The sequence below is a fragment of the Vicia villosa genome, unplaced genomic scaffold (assembly GCF_029867415.1).
Source record: "Vicia villosa cultivar HV-30 ecotype Madison, WI unplaced genomic scaffold, Vvil1.0 ctg.001083F_1_1, whole genome shotgun sequence".
Taxonomy (NCBI): domain Eukaryota; kingdom Viridiplantae; phylum Streptophyta; class Magnoliopsida; order Fabales; family Fabaceae; genus Vicia; species Vicia villosa.
Genome location: NW_026705475.1, coordinates 356,864 through 381,294, shown reverse-complemented (window position 1 = coordinate 381,294; position 24,431 = coordinate 356,864). Strand labels below are relative to the sequence as shown.

General features: G+C 37.1%; 1 long non-coding RNA gene across 1 annotated transcript; it reads left to right on the top strand.

The window, feature by feature from the left end:
* Positions 1-18,648: 18,648 nt before the first annotated feature.
* LOC131633176 (uncharacterized) lies at positions 18,649-20,813 on the top strand. The gene is made up of 3 exons (XR_009293246.1): positions 18,649-18,895; positions 19,002-20,082; positions 20,180-20,813. It is a non-coding gene; the product is annotated as an uncharacterized LOC131633176 (long non-coding RNA).
* Positions 20,814-24,431: the final 3,618 nt, after the last annotated feature.

Below are 24,431 nucleotides of genomic sequence, written 5' to 3'. Positions count from 1 at the left end.
GGAGTGATCAGGTTGTGATCAGAAGACTCTGGAAGACTTAGTTGCGGCTAAGTGGAAAACCATTGTAATCCGTGCGATTAGTGGATTAAATCCTCAGTTGAGGTAAATCATCTCTGCGGGGGTGGACTGGAGTAGCTTCGTTAACAGCGAACCAGGATAAAAATAATTGTGCAATTTATTTTTATCGCCCAAGTTTTTAAAGTTACACTTATTCAATCCCCCCCTTTCTAAGTGTTTTTCTATCCTTCAATTGGCATCAGAGCGCCGGTTCTAAGGTGCAAGCACTTAACCGTGTTTAGAAAAGATTCAGGAAGAGAAAAACGCTTCATTTAAAAGATGGTTGATGAAAGTGAAAAGACTACATCTACATCTGGCTCTGCTGAGCAATACAACGGTAACAATGGTTATACTAGACCGCCGGTATTTGATGGTGAAAACTTTGAATACTGGAAAGATAAACTGGAAAGTTACTTTCTGGGTCTAGATGGTGATCTATGGGATCTTCTGATGGATGGTTACAAACATCCAGTAAATGCCAGAGGCGTGAAGCTGTCAAGGCAAGAAATGAATGATGATCAAAAGAAGCTTTTCAGGAATCATCATAAATGCAGAACTGTTTTGCTGAATGCTATCTCTCATGCTGAGTATGAGAAGATATCTAACAGGGAAACGGCCTATGATATATATGAGTCCTTGAAAATGACTCATGAAGGAAATGCTCAAGTCAAGGAGACAAAAGCTCTTGCCTTAATCCAGAAGTATGAAGCCTTCAAGATGGAGGATGATGAAGACATTGAAAAGATGTTTTCAAGATTTCAAACTCTTACTGCTGGATTGAGAGTTCTTGACAAGGGATACACCAAGGCGGATCATGTAAAGAAGATCATCAGAAGCTTACCCAGAAGATGGGGTCCTATGGTAACTGCATTCAAGATTGCAAAGAATCTGAATGAAGTTTCTCTGGAAGAGCTTATCAGTGCCTTGAGAAGTCATGAGATTGAGCTGGACGCAAATGAGCCTCAAAAGAAAGGTAAGTCTATTGCATTAAAATCTAATATCAAGAAATGCACTAACGCTTTTCAGGCTAGAGAAGAAGATCCTGAAGAATCAGAATCTGAAGAAGAAGATGAACTGTCCATGATTTCCAGAAGGCTAAATCAACTCTGGAAGAGCAAGCAAAGGAAGTTCAGAGGCTTCAGAAGTTCAAGGAAATTTGAACGTGGAGAATCTTCTGATGAAAGAAGATTTGACAAGAAGAAGGTCATGTGCTATGAATGCAATGAGCCTGGACACTACAAGAATGAATGTCCAAATCTTCAGAAGGAAAGTCCCAAGAAGAAGTTTCATAAGAAGAAAGGTCTTATGGCAACCTGGGATGAGTCAGAAGATGATTCAGAAGATGAGCAGGCCAACTGTGCGCTGATGGCGACAGAAGATGACGGATCAGAATCTACATCAGAATCAGATTCTGAAGAGGTATTTTCTGAACTTACTAGAGATGAGTTAGTTTCCGGTCTAACTGAACTTCTGGAACTCAAGTCTCAGATCAGTCTCAAATACAAAAAGCTGAAAAAGCAATTTGAATTTGAAACAAAGAGGCTTGAATTGGAAAATTCTGAATTGAAAGATAAACTTTTAAAATTATCCAATGATGTTGGATCTCCTTCTAATTCAGAAAAATCCACTCCTAGTCTGAACCATATTCTGAAAGAATATGATTTAAGTTTCAGGAAGTTCTTATCTAGAAGTATTGGCAGAAGTCAGCTAGCTTCTATGATATATGCTGTGTCTGGAAACAAAAGAGTTGGCATTGGTTTTGAGGGTGAAACCCCATACAAACTTGAACCTGTTGATGAAATGAAAATTACATACAAGCCATTGTATGATCAGTTCAAGTATGGCCACTCACATGATATTAGGCACACTTCACATGCACAAAGTTTTCACATTACAAACACTAAGAAGCATGTGACACAACCTAGGAAATATCATGAAACTCACATTAAGAATTATCATGCTGTTCCTCCTATTGCTTATAATGTTAAACCCAAGTTCAATCAGAACTTGAGAAAATCTAACAAGAAAGGACCCAAAAAGATGTGGGTACCTAAGGATAAGATTATTCCTATTGCAGATATCCTTGGCTGCAAGAAGGACAAAGCACAACATGTCATGGTACCTGGACTCTGGATGCTCGCGACACATGACAGGAAGAAGGTCTATGTTCCAAGACCTGGTGCTTAAGTCTGGAGGAGAAGTCAAGTTCGGAGGAGATCAGAAGAGCAAGATAATTGGCTCTGGAACTATAAAGTCTGGTAACTCTCCTTCCATCTCTAATGTACTTCTTGTAGAAGGATTAACACATAACCTCTTATCTATCAGTCAATTGAGTGACAATGGTTATGATATAATCTTTAATCAAGAGTCTTGCAAGGCTGTAAATCAGAAGGATGGCTCAATCCTATTTACAGGCAAGAGGAAGAACAACATTTATAAGACAGATCTGCAAGATCTTATGAGTCAGAAGGTGACTTGTCTTATGTCTGTTTCTGAAGAGCAGTGGGTCTGGCACAGGAGATTAGGTCATGCTAGTTTGAGAAAGATCTCTCAGATTAACAAACTAAATCTTGTCAGAGGACTCCCAAATCTGAAATTCAAATCAGATGCTCTTTGTGAAGCATGTCAGAAGGGCAAGTTCTCCAAACCTGCATTCAAGTCTAAGAATGTTGTTTCTACCTCAAGGCCATTGGAACTCTTGCACATTGATCTGTTTGGCCCAGTCAAAACAGCATCTGTCAGAGGAAAGAAATATGGATTAGTCATCGTAGATGATTATAGCCGCTGGACTTGGGTAAAATTCTTAAAACACAAGGATGAGACTCATTCAGTGTTCTTTGATTTCTGCATTCAGATTCAATCTGAAAAAGAGTGTAAAATCATAAAGGTTAGAAGTGATCATGGTGGTGAATTTGAGAACAGATTCTTTGAAGAATTCTTCAAAGAAAATGGTATTGCCCATGATTTCTCTTGTCCTAGAACTCCACAGCAAAATGGGGTTGTAGAACGAAAGAATAGGACTCTTCAAGAAATGGCCAGAACCATGATCAATGAAACCAATATGGCTAAGCATTTCTGGGCAGAAGCAATAAACACTGCATGCTATATTCAGAATAGAATCTCTATCAGACCTATTCTAAATAAGACTCCCTATGAATTGTGGAAGAATAAAAAGCCCAACATTTCATATTTCCATCCTTTTGGATGTGTATGCTTTATTCTGAACACTAAAGATCATCTTGGTAAGTTTGATTCCAAAGCACAAAAATGTTTCCTTCTTGGATATTCTGAACGCTCAAAAGGCTACAGAGTATACAATACTGAAACATTGGTTGTAGAAGAATCAATCAATATCAGGTTTGATGATAAGCTTGGTTCTGAAAAACCAAAGCAGTTTGATAATTTTGCAGGTTATGATATTGACATATCAGAAGTTGTTGAGCCAAGAAGCAACGCATCAGAAGCAGAGCTTCTCAGAAGCAAAGAATCTGAAGACCAAGTATCAGCTTCTCTGGAGGATCTAAGTATTTCTGAAGAACCATCTGTCAGAAGATCATCCAGACTTATCTCTGGTCATTCAGAAGATGTCATTCTTGGAAAGAAGGATGATCCAATCAGAACAAGAGCATTCCTTAAGAACAATGCAGACTGTCAATTAGGTCTTGTATCTTTGATCGAGCCAACTTCTGTTGATCATGCTCTAGAAGATCCAGACTGGATAATTGCTATGCAAGAAGAACTAAATCAGTTTACAAGGAATGATGTTTGGGATCTTGTTCCTAGACCAGATGGATTCAACATAATCGGTACAAAATGGGTCTTCAGAAACAAGCTCAGTGAGAAAGGTGAAGTGGTAAGAAACAAAGCCAGACTGGTGGCTCAGGGTTATAGTCAGCAAGAAGGGATTGACTATACAGAAACCTTTGCACCAGTGGCCAGGTTAGAATCTATTCGTCTATTAATTTCTTTTGCCACTCAACATAACATCACTCTCTATCAGATGGATGTTAAGAGTGCCTTCTTAAATGGTTATATAGATGAAGAAGTTTATGTCCATCAACCTCCTGGTTTTGAAGACTCTATGTCTCCTAATCATGTTTTTAAACTTAAGAAATCATTATATGGATTGAAACAGGCTCCCAGAGCTTGGTATGAACGCTTAAGTTCTTTCCTTCTGGATAATGATTTCACTAGAGGAAAAGTGGACACTACTCTCTTTTGTAAAACCTTTGAAAAGGATATTTTAATTTGTCAAATATATGTAGATGATATTATTTTTGGAACATCTAATGCTACACTTGGAAAGGAGTTTGCTAAGTCTATGCAGGCTGAGTTTGAAATGAGCATGATGGGAGAACTCAAGTATTTCCTTGGAATACAAATAAATCAAACATCAGAAGGAACATATGTTCACCAAACCAAGTATGTGAAGGAACTTCTGAAGAAGTTTAATCTTCTGGACTGCAAAGAAGCCAAAACTCCTATGCATCCAACATGCATCCTAGGTAAGGATGAGGTAAGTAAGAAGGTAGATCAGAAGTTATACAGAGGTATGATTGGATCTCTTCTATATCTGACTGCTTCTAGACCTGACATTCTGTTCAGTGTTTGTTTGTGTGCTAGATTCCAATCAGATCCTAGAGAATCTCATTTAACTGCTGTTAAGAGAATTCTAAGGTATCTGAAAGGTACTACTAATGTTGGTTTAGTTTACAGAAAATCTAAAGAATACAACTTAGTAGGATTCTGCGATGCTGATTATGCTGGAGACAGAATTGAAAGAAAAAGTACTTCAGGAAGTTGCCAATTTCTTGGAAGTCACTTAATCTCCTGGTACAGCAAGAAGAAAGCAACCATTGCTCTATCAACAACAGAAGCAGAATATGTTGCTGCTGCTGGTTGTAGTACACAGATGCTCTGGATGAAAAGTCAGTTAGAAGATTATCAGATATTTGAGAGTAACATTCCTATATTCTGTGATAATACTTCTGCTATATGTTTATCTAAGAATCCTATTCTTCATTCAAAAGCTAAACATATTGAGATAAAACATCATTTCATAAGGGACTATGTTCAGAAGGGTGTTATATCTTTAAACTTTGTTGATACAGACCATCAATGGGCTGATATCTTTACAAAACCCCTAGCTGAAGATAGGTTTAAGTTCATTCTGAAGAACATCAGTATGGATTTATGCCCAGAATGAGAAGATGAGAAGTTCTCATGTATGAGTATCTTCTGAAATGAATGTGGAACATTTTTTTTTAATCAGAAGTTCTGATTGAATTCTTTTAGAAATTATGATTCGGTTATTACTAACGTTTCATTGTCTAAGTTGATTCAGAATCTCTTTTAAAGCAAAACAGCTGTTACGCTTTATCTCGGGATGGTAAACCTGTCGTTACTATTCATGGATAAGCGCGCGTGCAGTTGAAGGGACGCCGACCATAGGTAACTGTGCTAGTCACCTCATTCGTCTTTATTATCTCTCCTCACGTCACGTAACATTAAATGCTTTTCATCATTCGTTTCACTTTATTTTCTTTTAAATACTCTTCAAAATGGTTTTCGGTTTCCTATCTCTTTGTTTTCCTCTTAAAGTTTTTTTTCTCTCTCTCTCTCTCTCTCTCTCTCTCTCGTTTTTCATTTCTTCTCTCAAAACCTAGCGATTCACCCTTAGTCTGTTGAAGCTCCATGACTCAAAGGCGACAGATCTCTGTGCATCTCGGGATGGCTCTTCTAATACCTCTCAAGTCAGATCCTTCTTTGATGTTGTTATCAACTTTCATTCAAAGACAGAAGACTTTCTTGAGTTGTGGGAAGATATACTCAACTTCTATGTTGAGTTTCTTGACCGAATGTTGTATTTTTTAATTTTTTGTAGTCATTTCCTCTTTGGAAATTCTACTTTGTAGTTTTCTTTTCCTTGCTGCTTCTGCTTGTTTTGTATTTGCTAGGAATGTTTCTCTGCTTGTTAAACATAGGAACCTTTTGTAATACCTTTTGATTATCAATGAAAAAGTTTCTTTGTTTTACATTCCAGTAAATGTTTTCTTTTGTCGTTTTATACATCTGAATTTTTTTTTTATATATTCTTTTTGATGTTATGACAAAAAGGGGGAGAAAGATAAATGATAAATGATTTGATTAAATCTATCAGTTGCTGGGTAAAGGCTCCCACACATTCACTAACAAGAACTGCAAGTTCTACATAGTTTAAGTGTTTTGCAGGTACAGAGAAGTGAAGTGCATCTTCAAAGCAAACACTAGAAGCAAAACCATGGAAACAGAAGCAAGCTGAGTGCTGTCAAGCTTCAGAGATCAGAAGCAAGAAAGAAGAATGAATCAGAAGCACTGATAATAGAATTTGAATATCTTTGTCTATCTAATTCTGACAAAATTCTATTTGCCCTGATACATATAATGTTATGGCTCTGATACATTATTTGCTCTGATACACGTGTTTAGCCTAAATGCTCTGATACATTTGGCTCTGATACATATCATGTATTTGAATATACATTTTATGTTCTAACTCGTTCATGCTGACTTTTGTCGTTTAGTTTTTGTTCTGTAACATTTCAGGATGTAGAGATGCTCAGATGATGCTCTGGTACATTCAACAATGTTCTGATACAAATCTAGCATGAAGTGATGTTGGTAGACATTCAAAGTTCTGAAGCTATCCGAGGGAAGCAGAAATCAGAAGATGTGAATGTTCTAGAAGATCCAGAAAATTCAAAGTTCTGAAGCTGTCCTGAATGGAAGCAGAAGTCAGAAGCTGTGAATGGTCTGAAGATCAAAGAAACTCAAGTTCTGAAGCTGTCCTGAATGGAAGCAGAAGTCAGAAGCTGTGAGTGTTCTAAGGATCTAAAGAAATTCAAGTTCTGAAGCTGTCCAATGGAAGCAGAAGTCAGAAGCTATGAATTCTCTGAAGGCAGAAGCTTATATGATCGTCTCTACCGAAATAATCAGGGAAGTCTTTTATTAAAGTTCTTCGAGTATTTATTTCAGGGGGAGATTATTTATCTCAGGGGGAGATTGTTAATCTCAGGGGGAGACATATTCATATGCTTATGCTATAGCTGTGTAATTTGTCTTTTGCCGTCTACTCTTTCTGATCGCAAATTCATATCATTTATATATGTTTTTGTCATCATCAAAAAGGGGGAGATTGTTAGAACAAGATTTGTTCTTATCAATTATCTTAGTTTTGATGATAACAATAATATGAATTTTGCTTAAGATAATATGGTACTCTAATCCAATGCAATTTCCCTTTCAGGAAATATATAAAGAGTACGCATAATTCAGCGCTCAGAAGATGTGTCTCAAATGGTTCAGCGTGCAACATCAGAACATGGTCTGGCAAGACATCAGAAGATGGTCGAAGCAGAATCAGAACATGGGTCTATGGAAGCATCAGAAGAACATGAGATCAGAAGCACTGAAGATCAGAAGATGGTATCACGCTCAGAAGCACTTCAAGGTCAGAAGATCAGAAGATGCTGTGCACCAAGCTGTTTGACTCTGATGATATTCAAACGTCGTATTCACAAACATCAGATCAGAAGGAAGTACACGTGGCAGACTACGCTGACTGACAAAAGGAACGTTAAAGCTACTAAAGGCTACGTCAGTAGACACAGCGTGAACAAGGCTCGAGGTAGTTGACAAAAGCGTATAACATTAAATGCAAAGCTGTACGGAACACGCAAAGCATTAAATGCATTCAACGGTCATCTTCTCAACGCCTATAAATATGAAGTTCTGATGAGAAGCAAGGTTAACGATCCTGAACAAAGACAATTCAAATTAACTTGCTGAAACGCTGTTCAATCAAAAGCTCAGAATCTTCATCTTCATCAAAGCTCACTACATTGCTGTTGTAATATCTTAGTGAGATTAAGCTTAAATTGTAAGAGAAATATCACAGTTGTGATTATCGCTTTTAAGAAGCATTTGTAAACTCTTGAATTGATTACATTAAGTTGTAAGGAACTAGAGTGATCGGTTGATCAGTATACTCTAGGAAGTCTTAGCAGTTGGCTGAGCAGGAAGTCTTGGCAGTTGGCTGAGCAGGAAGTCTTAGCAGTTGGCTGAGCAGGAAGTCTTGGCAGTTGGCTGAGCAGAAAGTCTTAGGAGTGAACTAAGCCTAGAGTGATCGTGTTGATCAGTAGACTCTAGAAAAAGTCTTAGGAGTGAACTAAGCAGTTGTTCCTGGAGTGATCAGGTTGTGATCAGAAGACTCTGGAAGACTTAGTTGCGGCTAAGTGGAAAACCATTGTAATCCGTGCGATTAGTGGATTAAATCCTCAGTTGAGGTAAATCATCTCTGCGGGGGTGGACTGGAGTAGCTTCGTTAACAGCGAACCAGGATAAAAATAATTGTGCAATTTATTTTTATCGCCCAAGTTTTTAAAGTTACACTTATTCAATCCCCCCCTTTCTAAGTGTTTTTCTATCCTTCAACCCCAGTTGAAAGTTTCGTTCATAAGGCAAAGTGTATATCTCTGAGTGACCTTTGCAAGGTGAAACAGGTAAATGGTTATGGAAAATTTCGAAAAGTAAGATCAATATTATTGTATACAGATGATTTTGTGTAAGAGTGTTGCATTTATTAATATTTAACTTATTGTATCTTAGGACATGTTATGCGTTATTGTTGGAACAACTCAAAGGTTTTTTGTCTCAAAACATGGTTGGTTTTATTATGGATGTACTAAATGTTCTTTAAAGGCATCTGATGTGAACAATCCATACAAATGTTCATGTGGACAGAATGTAGAACATGCCATACCAATGTTATATTTTTCAATTGTTCATCAGATTAATTCATTAGTCATGTTTCAATATTTGTTATGTTCTAATAGTTTTTTTCTATTCATTTTTCTAAAAGGTATCGAGTTGACATATATGTAGTTGATGGTGAATCAAAATTTCGCTTTGTGTTTTGGGACACTGACTGTGCCGACATTATTGGAAAGTCTGCTGATAGTATTTATAAAGCAATGCTTGAGGTTAAGTTTAATTCATTATCTATTTTAATATTTATTTGTATTAAGTGTTGTACTTACATTAAAATTAATGTGTAGGAAGGTGACAACGACCCTATGATATATCTAGATGAACTTGACATGCTTCTTGGTAAAAAAATGGCGTTTAGGGCTAAAGTTCAGCCAACATTTGGCCAAGCATCTGTTTGGAAACTTTCTTACGACGAAGAATTTGTAAAGGAAATTGAGAAAGATTATATTACTGATGAAGTATGGAATTTTTTGTGTTAACATATACATATGACTTTTATCAATATTTGTATCTTGATCTTCATCTCAATGTCTGATCTGCAGGGGGATAGCAAACCTTTAAACCAAAACCCAGTCGTTGATCGTGTCGATGAATCCATTGTATGTTAATGTTGCCTGAACATTAAGAAGTAAATTACATTATTTTCTTGGTACTTATTGTTATTTTTTTTCTTCCAGGAGTCGTTGTCTGCATACGGAGAAAATGATCCTGATAAAGTTGTGACCAATACTCCACCTAAAGGAAGTCCCGTTAATCTTGATGTTGTAGAATCTGAATTTCAAGCATATGGAACTACTCAACTATCAGGAACAAAGCCTGCAAAGAAAGTTAAGATTGAATCTGATGCCTGAAGACTCCTATGAACCAGTTTATGTGCCAACATTTCTATTATTTTGGATTCATTTGTTTCCTGTTGTTTTACTTTTTTGGAACAAGAGACACGAATTATTTGCTAAGCATTGTCTATCAATGTTTAATTGGGTTTTGTTATAATTTCTGCAAAACAAGGGTTTTTTATAATATTTTGATATTCCAATGCTAAATAGATTAACTGTCATTTGTGTTTAATACTGCATATAATATTGCCCGACTATACAAACGATCCATATCAATTGAAAAAAAAGTTTGAATTAATCACCGTACATGATATATCTTCTCACTTGCAAGTTAATTGTCTTAATACTGCATATTTTTTTCCCATAATGGAATATTTAACCTTCAAGTGAAAATAAATTTTTGATTAATATATTGTATATCAGAATCCTTCTTAGTTGCAGAGTATTTTTTTTTAATCAACCATATATTTATAATTGATGTTTACAGTCAGTTTATGCAGTATAACTTCCATACTGACATCTCAAGCATCAAAATTTAAAAAAATTACTTTAAAGACATTTTTCAACAGTTTCATCTTGGGCAAGTTTTTTTTAATTCATCAACAAAATTTGCAAACAGCATGCATGATGTAAATAAATACTAACGAGGTATATTTAACAAGTTTTTTAATGTCACTCTTGAAAACTGCACCAGCATGATGTCAACCATCATACCTACCAAACCTATTACCTGTAACTTGCACTAGATTATTATCTTAGTTGTCCATGCAGTCATTTACCAATGCATCGATTTTGTTCTTATTTCCTCTGCACGCTTCATGCAATTATGGTTGCTTGGTGCATTAATGATTAGCTTTTTTTAATGATTAAGTCACAAGATTTTGAACTGAATAAAATATTAATTAACATAAACCTTTCATATTCAGCTGCTTCCCTCCATATAAAAAGTTTGGAGGGAGTTTTTGTCCATATATTTGCTGCTTGCCTCCTTATTCAGCCATATTTTGCAAAATGATTGTAAGTTCAAAGTAAAAAAACATGGAAAAGAAACAAAGTGTCGAGCATGATCACTTCATAAATGTTGTCAGAAGAAAAAGGCAATTTGATGCTAGACAGCATAGAAAGCGTGTGCTTGGAGCTAAGAGAGCCCAGAGATTGGCGTCAATGAACAAAGAAAATGCAGATCAAACTCAACCTCCTACTGATACTATATCTTCACATATCAGATTTCCACTATCTTCTATTTCTCCAAATATTCCAAGTTCTAGCATAACTGATCGAAATACAAAGCATAAAACTCATAGTATATCAACTCTGAATACATTTGCAAGTTTATTAACAAAAAAACGCCCAAGAGTTGTTTCTGCAAGGAACATTAACAATTTAGGAGTTAACCTGGGAAGGAGATTTGATAACGAGTTTATGCGCGGTGCGACAGCATCTTCAAGCCATACACCAAATCCAGATTCCAATATCAACGAACTTTTCCAAGATGACAGTGAAGGTGATGCAGGTTCCGGTAATTCTTCAGATGGTAAGTAACTTTTTTTTTGGATTATTAACCGATATTGAATATTCATACATTTCACCAATATATAATAACACAATATTTGCGAAATCTTTTTTACTGTGTTGTTGTAGCCTGCAGTTCAGTTTCTAACTATTCAATGGACGAGCATGACGTAGGTTTCGACACTGACATTGAAGAAATAGATGTTCAAAGTTCAGGTTGTAGATTATTTTATAAATATGTTTCTTACTTTCAAATTTCATGATGTATTATGTATTTTACCTAACAAATGTACATATTCATTTAGGAGAATACTACGATTTAGGTGACCCATCATTTGAGTGTCAGCAATGTGTTGTGGAGAAGGAAAGGTTCAAATACCTTTGTTGAGAGAACCCCCACCCGTATTGCAGAGCCTGTTGTTTGACCAAAACAAAAGTGAATCAAAACTATTCCAACAACAAATTCGTCTTTACAATATGATGTTCGCATTTACTTCTCCGGGTGCTAAAATGGACAACAGATTTAACAATGGTAAAGGTCCTCCTAACTATCGTATTCAAGGTCAATCATGTCATCGTATAGGCAGCATGTTACCATTGCCAGGTGAAAAGGCCCGTTTTGCCCAGCTCTATATATTCGATACTGAACATGAAGTTCAGAATAGAATTGATGTTTTCAGGTTTATTACTTTAGCTATCTTTGTTTCATCACTGTTTATTATTTTGTTGTTGCAATTATCAAGAATCTGAACTTTATACGTTGGATGTTTGCAGAAGAAGGAGCGGAGTGGATATTAATATAGTGGACAATTTGTCTTCAATGTTATATGAACATAATGTTCATGCTCAGTCTTTTAAGATGGCAAGGGATAGACTTTCTGAAGGCAATGTGGCTGATCTAAAACTCCGTCTCATTTCTGAGCGCCAAAATGATGGAAGAATATATAATCAACCAACAGTTTCAGAAGTTGCTGCTCTCATTGTTGGTGATGTTGATACTGCAGAAAAAAGGGATATTATAATGCAAAAACAATGTGGCCAGCTTCAGAGAATAGATGAATATCATACGTCTTATTTGGGATTTCAATATCCTTTACTTTTCCCTTCCGGTGAAGATGGTTACAGACCAAACATACGGCATCGCAATAAAGGATCTAACACAGTTCGTAATGCAGAAACAACGGCTACGGTATCGGAAATTGAGGATGTTCCATGGGAGGAAGCAACCAAGAGAAACAGACTTACAATCAGAGAGTGGTTCGCCTTTAGGATCCAGTCAAGAAAAAACGAGGCACAGACAATTCTCAGGTCAAGGAGGTTGTTCCAGCAGTTTTTGGTAGATGGTTTTACAATGATAGAATCTGAAAGACTTCGATGGTTAAGAAAAAATCAGTCTAAACTACGAGTAGGCAAGTATGATCATCTTGCAGATGCCAGGACAAATGGACATACACGTGGTGCAGCTACAGGGAAAAGAGTTGTCCTACCTTCGTCATATGTTGGAAGCCGTAGATTTATGGATCAGTTATACTTTGATGGCATGGCAATTTGTAGTTATGTTGGATTTCCTGATTTGTTTATTACATTCACATGTAATCCCAATTGGCCGGAAATATAGCGCGTATTAAGTTCTGTAAATCTGAAAGCGTCTGATCGTCCTGATCTCATAACAAGAATCTTTAAATTAAAATTTGATGCGTTACTGTCCGATTTGACCAAAAAGAGTATCATGGGAAAGGTTCTTGCGTGTAAGTAATTTATAACTTTGATTAATTTAATTTCCTTATTCATTTTGAATGTCATATTATAAACCAATATCTGAATTTTATATTTGTAGATATGTACACAATTGAGTTCCAAAAAAGAGGTCTGCCCCATGCGCACATATTAATTTTCCTTCATCCGTCGAGCAAGTATCCAACACCTGTTGACATTGATCGTATCATATCAGCAGAAATACCAAACAAGGACACCGACGAAGAGTTATATAACTTGGTCAAATCTCACATGATACACGGACCTTGCGGAAATGCTTTTCGTAATTCTACGTGTATGAAGGAAGGAAAATGTTCTAAATACTTCCCTAAAGAATTCAGAAGTGATACGATCGTTGATCAAGATGGATATCCGGTTTATAGACGAAGGGACAACGGACACACAGTTTCTAAGAATGGAATTGAGATTGACAACAGATTTGTTGTTCCTTACAATTCAAAGTTATTGTTGAAGTACAAAGCTCATATTAATATGAAATGGTGCAATCAAAGCACATCCGTCAAATATTTGTTCAAATACATCAACAAAGGATATGACAGAATAACTGCTGCAATTGTCATGAATGAAGATGGATCTGCTTCGCAACATGACGCCGTTGATGAAATAAAGCAGTATATTGACTGTAGGTACGTTTCTCCGAGTGAAGCTGCTTGGAGAATTTATGGTTTTTCTATTCATGGAAGAAAACCGGCTGTAGAAAGACTTCACTTTCATGCTGAGGGACAAAATTCTGTTTTCTATACTGATGTTAGCCCTATTACCACGGTCCTTGATAAACCGAGCGTTACTGAGTCGATGTTTACATCTTGGTTTGAAGCAAACAAGAAATACGACGAAGCGCGCCAACTAACATATAGCAATTTTGTTTCAAAGTTTGTATACATTAAGAAAAAGAGAGAGTAGAAGCCCAGACAAAAGGGATACACAATTGGAAGACTAATTTGGGTTCCTCCAACTACTGGGGAATTGTACTATCTCAGGATGATGCTAACACATGTTAAAGGACCGAAAAGCTATGATGAAATAAAGACAGTAAACAATGTTAAGTACGATACTTTCCGTGATGCATGTTTTGCTATGGGATTTATCGGGGATGATCGAGAATTCATATCTGCAATAACAGAAGCATTTCATTGGGGTTCTGGACATTATTTGAGATTACTTTTTGTTCACATGTTATTGTCAAGTAGCATTAATAGGCCTAAGCATGTATGGAGTAAAACTCGACATCTGTTATCTGATGGAATTCTTTATTCTCAGCAAAGGATTGCAAACAACAGAGGTATATTTTCAATTGTGATCAGATTAATTAATTTCTATTTTGAAGATATGTTCCAATATTTACCATCTATTTGTTTATATTATTTTTTAACAGGTCTGCGGCTAACAAATGAAGAAATTCTCAATCTAACGTTGATTGAAATTGAAAAACTTCTTCGACGAAGTAGAAAGAGTTTAAGTGATTTTCCTGGAATGCCAAAACCACATGGTTACATAATTGAGGAGCTTGGAAATAATTTAATTTACGAAGAGAGAAACTACGATCCTGCTGGACAACTTCAAGAGTTTAATACGCTGTATAATAACCTAACAGGTATAAATAGCAGATAGCATCATTTAGGCAGTAGAATTTCAAATTTCTTACAAATTTATATTGCTAATATGAGGCATCTAAACTATATGTTCAATTAATTTCTTACAGTTTGTATGCTTTCGGGACGAACCCTACTTCAATTAGGACTTTTGAGGGTTGTAACGTGGCCGGGTTCACGGTTTAAGAAACAAAGGATAAAGGCTCAAGTTCTACTTAACCCACCCCTTCTTCGTGTTGTTCTCCAGTCCTACGTTCAACTAGTTTGACACGAGTGTTCACCTTTCAGGAAGGATTATGATGGATGAGGATCCTTCATGGCTTTGATGGAGGTGGCAGCCACCCTTTGGTGCTTTTGTTGATGGTCACAACAACTTGTCCCTTGGAGGATTTTTCTTTTGCTTTGTCTTTTGCTTTCCCTAACTTTTGCCTGGACAAAAAGTTTCTTTTGATTTTGGTTTTCGTTGTCCAGCGGGATATGCCCTAATTTTTTCCTAAGTCATTTGCTTCAAAGCTTTTCTTTTTTTTTTCTTTTGACTTAGCGGGCTATTGTTTCTTTCTTTTTTTTGATCATGATTCATAACTTTCTTTTCATTCCTTTTTGTCTCGTTCGGGAACAAGTTGTATGACTTTGGTGATTGACTTGATGAAAAGGTTGTGACTGCCTTCTTCTTAGTGAATGAGAGACTTCCATAGTGGATAGTGCTCTTCTTCTTTCGTTATGAGGGATGAAATATGGTTGATCCTCTGATGAATACCTGAAAGTTGAGCGCTCGGTCGCACTAGCTGAAGACTACCCTGCCCCTGGTTAAGATTGAGGGTTTGTATTTTTTGGAAAGAAACTACTACTTCTTAGCCTCAAAGGGGTTGACGAGGGTTTCACTCCCTTATAACTCCGGTGTTTAGGAATTGAAATAATGCCTGTACATCGTCAGCAGGATCTTGTTCCAAAAGCATACAGTTAGTAGTTCATGTATTTTTGATTTTTCATCATTCTCCTTTTTTTAGTTGCTTAAGACAGATGAGTTGAATATCAATGAACATAATGACAAAGATGAAATGATTTGAGAAAAACATGTATATTGCATTATTTTTATTTATTCAAACAGAATGAGTTTCTTGCAGTGAGAAGTACTTGATAACAACGAAAATAGTACAATTGAAAATACTAGAGAAATCTATACAATGGCAAGCTTGGCCTTATTCTAATGCAAATGAAATGTTCTCTGACAAACACAAAGTCTTTAGGCTCCAATGGTGGAAGGTTCCCCCCATGAGGAGGCATGGAGTTTTCTGATAGTAGCTTGATCTTGTTTGTAATTCCCCATGATTCTTTGTCTGTTGTCTCTTTGTCAGATATTGGTGTCAAGGAATCATCTTGTCTGATCTGATGGAGAGGAAGAAAGTAAGAGTCTTGGTAACCATGGATGCACATGCATGAATGCAAAATGTTAAGATGATGCAAATTCAGCATAAATCAGGATCAAGGATCAAAGCTTCTTAGATAACAGCTTCTCATGGTCATAAGATATGGTCGAACCCTCCAGATTCAGAGGTTCGACGTTGCTTTCCGGATAAATAGCTTGTGCATAAGTCAAAGATGGTCGAATCCTCCCGATTTAGAGGTTCGATGTTGATTCTGATAGATAACTGATGTAGAACTTTTGTATAAGTCACATAAGGTCGAACCTTCCAGATTCAGAGGTTCGACGTTGATTATGATAGATAGTCTGAATGGCTTGGGGTAGGATGGAGGCATGGTTTCTTGCAAAACAAAATTTCCCAACCCCCTCACAGGTATGATCTAGTACAAGGTAGGTCAAAAGGTCTCCAGCGTTAACAATTCTCCTGAGACACCATCATCGTTGCAAATACATGCCAACGATGGTATCCCATTTGAACCTCAACTGGTCGTGGGTCTCATGATCGCAATCAACAGAACCTGACATTCTGTTGGCGTCATGACTATCCACTCTATCCTAGGTAGCCTAAGTATCGCTCTGGCCTGGGTATTGGGCCTTTTACCTCAAATCAGTAACATCCCATCCCAACAGAACAGCATAATAATAATCATAGTATATGAAAATAAAATGCGATACATAAAGAAATAAAGCAATAAAGCAGTAAAGAAATAAAGCACTAAATAAGCAAACACCCAAAGAAAAGAAAACAAACAAAAGCTAGGATCGACTAAGTCAGGATCCCCAGCAGAGTCGCCAGCTGTCGCACGCTCGCGAAATGTGAACAGAGTCGCCACTAATATATTTATCCCAAAGAGGGAAAGGAATATCAGAAAACCTAGAATAAAGAAAAGATAAGAAAGGTCTTGCGACTAAAGATCGGGTAAGAAGTCGGTTACGCAAGGGGAAGGTATTAGCACCCCTCACGTCTGTGGTACTCCACAGGATCCACTTATGTTTGTTCTATTCTAAGGGTGTGTTATGAATCTAAAGCTAAGGGAATGCATGCAAATGAAAGAAAAGAAACACGGGGAAAATAAGGTTTATAAATAGTTGTGCTCGCTTAGGCCCCGCGACCTAATGCCTACGTATCCTTTTCAGGAATCAGAGCGCCGTAGTTCGGCTCTTTAGTTTTTGTTTGTTTTTGTGTTTTTTAGTTTAACAGTTGCATTCGCACTCCGCTGCTCGACCTCTGGAGTCTTAAGCTGGGAATGGAGCGGAAGTAACGTGCTCTTAAGCGCCTCGGAGGCAAAAGAAAAATGAAGAGTGTGGTTTGTGTTTTTTATGTAACTTCATGATGAACAAAACCCAATACAAGGCTTCGCACCACTTCATTACTTTGTTTAGGTATGAGCCTTTATTAGGTATTTTAGATGTTTTTGATTGGTGATTTTTAAGGGAATTAATCTGCGAGTTGAATCACATAGAAGTGTATAATAGTAGAGAAACAGATTAGGGAATGAATCCCACTCATTTCTCTACATAGTGATCGAGAAACAGATTAGGGAATGAATCCCACTCATTTCTCTACATAGCGATCGAGAAACAGATTAGGGAATGAATCCCACTCATTTCTCTATATAGTGATTGAGAAACAGATTAGGGAATGAATCCCGCTCATTTCTCTCCCACTAAGTGATTGAGAAACAGATTAGGGAATAAATCCCACTCATTTCTCTCCCACTTTTAGTGAAGTGTGATTCGCCTCTTCCTTTATTAAATGTTTTAAAGTCGAAAAGAAAAGGGAAAGAAAAACTAGCCTAAAATGAATAACTAGCTTAAGTGTTATGAAGGGAACTTCTAAGTCCTAATGTTGTCATGGTTTCTACCTAAAGTTAGGAATTAAAGAGACATGAAAATAAAGTCACAATTAGAAGTCATAAGTAAGATACATGAGCAAAATTGAGAATGATATAATGGTACCAAATTATACACAAGCATGAAGCAACAAGCCAAAAAATATAGTACAAAAGTGGCCTAAAAATACTACTATTTTTATATTGATTTTAATGAGAGGAATTGAGTTCTAATCAAGTAAAAGACTAAAGCAAATGACCTAAAACTAATATTTTTTTGTGATTATTTTTATATGTCAAAAATTTACACTAAAATTCTAAAAAAAAGATAGGAGAAAATTAGTATTTTATCACCTACAAAAATTGGTAAGTAAACCTAAATTTAATCAAATAAAACTAAATGACACAGGGGGTGCGAATTTAATACAGTGGTGTTATTAGCAAAGGGGCCCTGGGAGACAAGCCAAAACAGTGCTTTTTGTTACAACAATTCTCTTTAGCCAAAAAGGTGAAGCGTCGGGCCATTGGGGGTGCAAAGAGTGATTCAGGCCCAAGCTAGTTTCTATTCAGATTGCAGCATAACAAAGAAAGTGTGATGGGACACATGGGGGTGTAGGAAATTCGTGGCCCAATGAGTTTTCGTTGCAGGTTTTTGTTATTGAAAGAAAGCATGGGCCTCAGGATTTCATAGCGTTTTGGCCCAAGGGATTTTTGTATGATCCATTTTCAGATTTTACTATGATTTTCAATCAATTTCCACTAATTATTAGAATTAATCTTTAATCAACTCTATAATCAATTAATTAACAGAATTAAAAAAGACTAATTAAAAAAAGAGAAATTAGGGTTACTTGTATTGTGACTCTTCAACTTTCCTTCTCCTTTCTCGTGAACGCACGCAAACGGCCGAACGAGCTTAAGCATCCATGGCCGAACGAACTCCAACAACACAACCTAATCAAGGCGCAAACCGCATACAGGAGCTTCGATTTCTTCCCTTCATCCTAAATCTATGGCCGGAACTTCTTGAAGTCTCGTCACCACCACCTGATTTCACCGGTAAGCTCCGCTCTTGCTTCTCTCTTCCTTTCGTTTTCGGATTCATGACGATGGTGAAGTTGTTGATGATGAAAGTTACATGATGGACTGTTGTTCTTGTACGCAGATTGTGACGAAGTTGTAGTAGGTGCCGTTGCGGATTCGATGCCGGGGCGGAGATCGATCTCTTTGAGGATGGTGATTACGTTGCAGGTTCTTCCATGATTGAATTCGGATCAGAGTGATGAATACGATCGAAGGTGAAGAAGTGAATGGAGAAAGATGAATTTTGTTGAGTCGTTCTTCTTCTTCTTCTTCTTCTTCTTCTCTGTTTTACCGTTTCTTTCTGACTTGATGATTGAAGATTTTGTTATTGAAGCAGTTGCAGAGAGTTGATGGAGATAGAGAGTGAAGTTGAGTCTAAAGGGGATAGAAGAGATGGAAGAGTGAAGAGTGAAGAGTGGTTCTGCTATGGAGGTTGAGGAAGATTCTGAAGGAGAATGGTGGTGATGAGAAGTGGTGAATGAAGATTGATAAATTGTGGAAGATGATGATGAATGAGGAGAATGGTGGAGGAGTGATGAATGTTGAAGTGAAGATTGATGAATGGGGAAGAGAGACTGAAGTGTGGTGGTTCTGGTAGTGAAGGGAGAGTCAAGTGATGAAGTGAATTGTTGAGAGAGTCAAGAATGGCTGAGCTGAAATGTGAAGGGTGAAACCTGTTATATATCGGTTGAAGGTTAGTCTTCTATCTACTCTCTTTTTTCTGCTAGAGTTCGGTTGGAGATTCTGTTAGATGTGTAACTGAATGTTAGGTTAGTTATGTGGTTGTTAGGATAGTAACTGAAATCGGTTAGGTGGTTTGAAACTGTTAGTTTGTTAAACTGTTTAAGTTAGTTAAGGTTGAAGGTTAAAAAGAAAAACAGTTAGTTGTGAGGTTATATGTTAGATGATTCGGTTACTGTTAGCTAAAACAGTTAGGCTGAAACTGAGTTAAGAACAGGGGATGCTAGATGAGCAATATTAGTCTGAATATTTTGAATCTTCTTCTTTGCTCTATCAAGGTAAACTAACAAGCACTGGACCGTTTTGGCTTTTGGATGCAGAGCTGATCTGAATGTGTAGTCAATGCAGGTTTTCAAGTGTTTGGATGCTGCAAGTTTCTGAGCTTTGCTCTTAATGATGAGTGATGTGAACTTATTTTTTGTGTATGCTGCTGATTAAACTGTTTTCAACATAATGCCAAATGCCTTGAACTTTATATGGTTTGGAATTTGAATTGAAATGCTTCTGTTTCTTTTGTAGGATTTGGAAAAGGCTGGAATATGGCATTGGCAGTAAGATGGCAGTGTGAAGTTTGGAGCAGAAGGTCATTTGAAGGGTTTATGGCAAAGGGTTTAGAAGTAATAGGCTTTATGAAATCATGTCGTCTTGGTTAGAAGCATATTTTTGTGTAGTTTTCTTTGTACTCTCTTTGTAATGGAATTGTATTGTTGTAATGGAGACATTTGGGAACCGAACTTGTAATAGTGTTGAATAATTATTGAATGAATGAATTAACATGCTTTCCAAAATGCTTGAATATCCTTGTACATGTCATATGCCTTAAGTTTCAAGCAACTTGTTTCTCAGGAAATCACACACAAATTCTTAATAACTCTAATTCATTATGATATTCTTTGAACTCGAATCCACTTGAATTTCAGGGAACAAATTCTCGATTAATTCTCCTCTTCAATTAAACCCTTAATTCAATCTTAAATCAACTTGAGTAAGGTAGACTCCTTGAATAACCTTTGAATATAGATAAAAATTCTTGAGCAATAATGACTTCCAAGTCAACAAGATCTTTGATCCTCTACCTGATTTATTGATTGGTAAAGTCTGAATGTTGAATGACTTGATGAATGTATGCAGATGAATGCAATGCTTAAGCCAGTTAAAAATAAAATTAGATGGGCAAATTTTGGGGTGCAACAGCTGCCCCTACTTAATCGTCTTAAACCTGAAGGAGAGATTGGCACTAGCCTTTCGAGCGTTCAAGGTAGAAGAAGATTAAATATCAAGAGAACCTGAAAATTTGCCTGATGAGAGATATGAATCACTGGGGAAGAAATGGTGTCAAATCCACTGAAGAAGATTGTATCAACTCTGGGTTGAACAAATTAACTCTGGGTTAGAAATGAAATATAACTCAAATCTGGGTTGAAGAAGAAAAGTGGGTCAACTCTGGGTCGAAGAATAGAGGGAACTCAGCTCTGAGGTAAATGTCAACTCTGGATTGAGAACGGAAAGGGAAATCAGCATTAGCGGGACAAGATATAGGCATCAATTCTGGGTTGAGAAATAAAGCAAGGAAATCAACTCTGGGTTGAACAAGGATTTGGATAATGACCATGGGTTGAAAACGAAAAGATGAACAATTAGAAATAACCGTCAACTCTGGGTTGAGTGGGAAGCGATAATTAACTCGGGGTTAAAAGATGAAAGGAGAATCAACTCTGGGTTGAACACAAAAACATCAACTCTGGGTTGAAGAAAGATGAACATGACTGACTTTGGAAGATGACACCACCATGGTAACTCTAAGTGATCCAGTGGAATATCAATTGAATGCTTGTAGGGACCTCATCTGATGAATAACTTGGCTTATGTTTCATATGCAAATGTTTGATTTATTTTATGCACTTCTGAAGATGCAATGCAATGAATTCTATATGCAGTATACTGATTGATCAGGGTTTCTGCTTTGTGTGGGGAATAGATTAGGTGGAGTTCTGACACTCTATTTGAGAAACAAGGTAGGGTGGATGCCCCTGATTTATTGATGATTAGATTATTGTGGGAGAAATGCCAATGAGAATGCAATGATATGCATGATGCATGCATGACTATGAATGGAATGATTGTTTCCAAGATACCAGGGATGGATGGAGAGTGCCTTTGTAGAAAGATCATAGCTTGAAGGATAGCCCTTGTGAAGGTGAGGTGTTTAGCTTGACTCCTCGACACTCGTCTTGATATCTGACACTTGATTGAAGATGAAGAAAAGAATTGTTGCTAGCTTGCCCCAGCTTGTATGGTCTCTTGAGATAAGACTTTGATAATGCTTGAATCATAGAGATCGCAATGGTCTGCCCCAGTGTTGATCATGGAATGAATGCCTCAAATTGAAAGTAACTATTCCACTTAATGGATTCTTTGGATGTTTGCTCAGCAGATGACCAACCTTTGCCCTTGTAAGATCACTCGATGGAATTTCAATGTTGAACTTTCCTTGGTATCAAGTACTTACTTTCTGATTAGAGACAGTTCTGTTTTGAAAAGGATAATGAGAATGCAATGCACATGTTAATCTCAAAGGAAAAGTTTTATTTGTCAAAATGTTGTACTGATACTAACACAAGTGACAAGCAACATTAGGAGTCAGTTTTGACATGATTTTACAGTTTGTATGCTTTCGGGACGAACCCTACTTCAATTAGGACTTTTGAGGGTTGTAACGTGGCCGGGTTCACGGTTTAAGAAACAAAGGATAAAGGCTCAAGTTCTACTTAACCCACCCCTTCTTCGTGTTGTTCTCCAGTCCTACGTTCAACTAGTTTGACACGAGTGTTCACCTTTCAGGAAGGATTATGATGGATGAGAGACTTCCATTGTGGATAATGCTCTTCTTCTTTCGTTATGAGGGATGAAATATGGTTGATCCTCTGATGAATACCTGAAAGTTGAGCGCTCGGTCGCACTAGCTGAAGACTACCCTGCCCCTGGTTAAGATTGAGGGTTTGTATTTTTTGGAAAGAAACTACTACTTCTTAGGCTCAAAGGGGTTGACGAGGGTTTCACTCCCTTATGTGGTGTCATTTTTTTACCTCCCCGTTTCACTTGGGAGGACGGCACGCTAGACCCTTCACGCGAAATTTGGAAGGAGAATGCGCCCGTGGTGGGATGAATTTTATTTCAGTTCTTCCCACGATATCACACGAACTTTCTTATTTGTCCTACGAGTAGGAAAGGGGAAAAAAGATCTCAACTAAACCCTAGGAGTTTGCTAAGTGTGGGGATTCACCTAGACTAGAAATTCTGGAGTCCGGGAGGTCGGTTATACATAGGGAAGTATTTAAACACCCTACATATCTGTAGTACTCTATAGGAACCTTCTCTGTGTCTAAATGTGTTTGTGCTGCTAATGATTATTGGGAAAGTTTCTCCTTTGTATTAGGAGAAGGAATTGAATTGAATAAAAGAAAGACAGACAGACAGACTGACTATTTTTGGTATTTTATTAGCTCGCTGAGATTCCTTGTGAACCTCATGCCTACATATCCCTAATGGAAGTCAGAGCTTAATGTAGTTCGGGGAACTAATTGATTATTAATTATTTGGGTGCCTTGATTGAAGCTCAAGGTTGAAGCTTGAATTAAATCTCTGTTTACAGTAAAGAGACATGAAGTTATCTTTACAGAGAGGTATTTCTACTATTCCACCACAAACATTAAAAGAGTGACAGAATAACTGAATTCATTTCATTCAAGAGGGGGACCTTACTTGTGTATGTGCAAGTATACCAGTCAAATGCCTCTTAAATGAAAGAAAGATGCTCATCCAAATTAGGGAAAGTTACCACATGTCTGGGTTTTACTGCCAGCTCATGCCTTTCAAAATCCTAAATGGGAGACTTGATTAAAATGAAATGTAATGTTTGTTTGTTTGAATGTGGTGAGATAGAGGAAAGATCTCTCTATAAAGATAAGCTATGTCTATCTACTGTATAAAAGATTTTGATTTTTTAACTGGCTTGTATGCGGCCCAAGCTTGAGGCTTTTTGATTGATTGATTATTATTATGACTCTGGGAGAAAACTCCACTGGGGATTAATTTACAAGGGATTTTTATGTTCTGTACAAAGCCCAGAATTGAGGCTGACTCTACTTGGGGAGTGCTTATTATGATGGATTTTATTTGGTGTTCTATACAAAGCCCAGAATTGAGGCTGACTCTAACTAGGGGAAATATTATTTTCTGCCTTGTATGAAGCCCAAGGTTGTGGCGGACTCTTAAATAAACTGAGTATGGATGACTCTATGGGAAAAGATCCTAGATGTTAGGAATCTTTGACACATGACATATGGTTTATCTGCCTTGTACAAAGCCCAAGGTTGTGGCTACTGAACAATGAAGGACTCACTGGGGGAGACTCTATTATCTGCCTTGTACAATGCCCAAGGTTGAGGCTGACTATTAACAGGGAGTTTTATTGTTTTGGTGCCTTGTATGAAGCCCAAGGTTGAGGCTAACTATTTTTGTTGGATTTTGACTCTACTGAAGGATTTATTTATTAAAAGACTGATTTTTGGAAGCTAACCCTTTCTAGGGATTTTGACTCAGCTGGTGAAATTGTCTGTTAAAAGACTGATTTTTTGTCATGTTTTTGGAGGCTGACCCTTTCCAGGGGTTTTGACTCTTTTGGGGAAATTATCTCCTAAGAGAAATGAATCTTTGGTTTTTGAAGAAGTGATTTTGGAGGCTAACCCTTTCCAGGGGTTTTGATTAAGAT